The sequence below is a fragment of the Cynara cardunculus genome, assembly GCF_001531365.2.
Source record: "Cynara cardunculus var. scolymus isolate 2C chromosome LG 1, CcrdV1, whole genome shotgun sequence".
Taxonomy (NCBI): Eukaryota; Viridiplantae; Streptophyta; class Magnoliopsida; order Asterales; family Asteraceae; genus Cynara; species Cynara cardunculus.
The window spans coordinates 35610160-35613070 of NC_037528.1; the positions used below are offsets into that span (position 1 = coordinate 35610160).

The following is a 2911-nucleotide window of genomic DNA, read 5'->3' on the forward strand; positions in this document are numbered from 1 at the left end:
ATCTACCTAAGCAAGAAAATGTCTAGTTGATTCAGATATTTACCCCTTAATGACATCGTTAAGAGGTAAACAAATACCCCCTTAACCACTTGGGTAACTGTTAGTGTCATAATTAATTAACCTTATAAGAAATTAAGAGTAATTATTCTTTGATTTGGAAGTAGTTTTGGCTTCACATTTTACATAATGAAGTAGTCACACAAGAAACCACAACTCTCATGGATATATACGTTCACCGGTCGGCGAGGTTAAATATTGGGCCTGTAAGAGCCCACAAGTTGCAGGTTTGTTTGAAAGGTGGCTATGATGAGGTTGGTTCTAGTGTTGTTGATTATAAGAATTTCAAGAGGGATCTCAATAACTACATTGGTGATGGAGATGCACAAATGGTGGTAAACATGTTGAACTATAGAAGACAATATGGGACAAACTTTGAGTATAAAATTGACAACGGTCGTTTGGTATCAATGTTTTGGGCCAACGAGTTGACAAGGTTGAACTACGCAGAGTTCGGTGATGTTATGTCATTTGATGCGACATATCATTTCAACAAGTAAGTTAATTTAATGTTATCATAATTTGGATTTATTAATTTTTATGGTTTCGGCTTATATTTTATTTTTTGTCATCGTAGGTATAACATGGTTTTTGTACCATTCACCGGTATTGATAACCATAGGAGATCAGTTGTTTTTGGGTCAGGATTGATCACTGAAAAAACTATCCAAGCATATACCTGGTTGTTGGAGTCATTCTTGAAGGTTCATGGTCGTCAACCGACCATTGTTTTGACTGATCAAGATGCTTCCATTTAAGGAAGCAATCCCTGTTGTGTTTCCTGATGCTAGACATTGCCTATGTATGTGGCATATCATGAAGAAGCTCCCTGCCAAGGTATTGAATGTTTTAACACATGTGATTGAAAGTAGTATTATATTTAGTGTTATCGGTGATAATCATGTGATAAAAATGTGACTGCAGTAGTGTATCATATGTGATTTGCAAATTTGATTTACTTATAGCGATATTATGATGCAGGTAGGTTCTGATATCATTTTGAATACACACTTCAAAAAACGGTTATTGAAATTAGTATGGAGTGTACACCTTGAACCTGATCAATTTGAGGTTAAATGGGCGTCTTTGTTGAATGAGTTTGACCTTAATACTCACCCATGGCTTGAGGACGTATTTGAAATGCGAACCAGTTGGATTCCTTCATACTTTAGGGAGATACCTTTATGTTGTTTAATGAAAACCACCTCCAGATCTGAGAGCTCCAACTCGTTTTTTCGAAAATTTGGTAAGCATTCTAATATTTTGTTAGAGTTCATTTTCTCTCATGATACCGCGATAGACAAACAGAGGAATAGGAAGCGCAATGAAGATCATAAGACGAATACCACCACACCGACCTTCAAGACAAATACGTTGATCGAGTATCATGCGGCAAAAGTGTATACTCGTGCTATTTTCTTCAAGGTCCAAAAGGAGATCTTCAAGGGTTATAGATGTTGCTCCCAATGGCAAGTTAATTCTGAAATGGGTTTCACAGTTTATACAATAAGGGAGAGGAAAAAACATTGTTCCACTAAGCTAAAGTTTAAGGTACATTATCATCAATATTATTAATTATCTGTTTAACTTTATCACATGTGATATGCAAGTTTATTGATAAATATCACATGTGTTATTTTAGTGTATTGTTATAATCTTGTATCACTAATTATGTTGTATGTTAGGTTGCTCAATCGCATTCAGMTGACTYAATMTATTGTGATYGYCGCCATTTTGAGTACTACGGAACCTTATGTCGGCATGTGTTCACTATCTTGTTCAACCTTGATTTCGATGAAATTCCGCAACAATATATTCTTAGGCGTTGGATGAGGGGGGTCGTTTCTGTTGATGTGTTGCGTAGTCGACATATATCAATTGGAAGCGATAGTCGTGTAGACAAATTATCCAATGAAGTGTATCTTGAGGTTGGTCAATGTTTAATGAATTTTAAAGGTGACGAGGATAAGATAACTGCCTTTCTTGAAAATATCCGTTCGTGGAAGTCAAATATGCTAAGCGATGCATTTGAGAAACTTGATTTTACCAACAAAGATGATGTGATTCAGTCGTTAGTAGGTGTTCATCGACCGGAGAAAATTGATATTCTTCCTTCTCAAGGCATTCGTAACAAAGGTTGTGGCACTAGTAAGCGTTTGATTGGGGCGGGAGAGAGAGCCATCACAAAAAGCAAACGGCCGAAAAGACTATGTTGAGGATGCAAAGAGTTTGTCAATCATGATATAAGAAACTGCTCTGTGAGGAAAGCCTATTTCAATTAACGTTTTTCCATCTCTTAATGAATTATGTTTTGTTTTTTTAATGAATTTGACAATATTGGATGATATTATTTTATTTAGTTCTTTCGAATGTGGATGTGAATGATGGTTGGTTTAAAATGATGATCAATCACTGTTACATGGTGTTTTTTTAAATATAATGCTTTTATATCAAACTTTGATGGTACTTCAATTTTAAGGTATCACATGTGATAACTTGTGTATCACGTTTCATATATGCTTGCAATATGTTTTTTTTTTGTTATATGACACATTGTATCTAATAATAAAACACTTTTGTACTTGATAATTATATATGTTTTCGGGTTTTTGATCTGCTCAATTTATGGATCTTATGTACGTGATATATTCGTTTATGTCCTATGATATTTTTGAACGTATCACAGTTAAATCGTAAATTATGTTATTGTTGTGTGAATAGAAAAGTAACCCAGTGCTGTAAGTTGACACAAGTGATAAACGTTTTGTATAAGATCACACCATGATTATGCTTTCGGAGATATCATTTGTCATAGAAACATAATTTCCAAAACATATGAAAATTCAACCCAATT

At 34.5% G+C, this 2911-nt stretch overlaps 1 pseudogene; it reads left to right on the top strand.

Moving 5' to 3' along the window:
* Nucleotides 1–218: 218 nt before the first annotated feature.
* LOC112503898 lies at nt 219–2273 on the top strand (annotated as a pseudogene).
* Nucleotides 2274–2911: the final 638 nt, after the last annotated feature.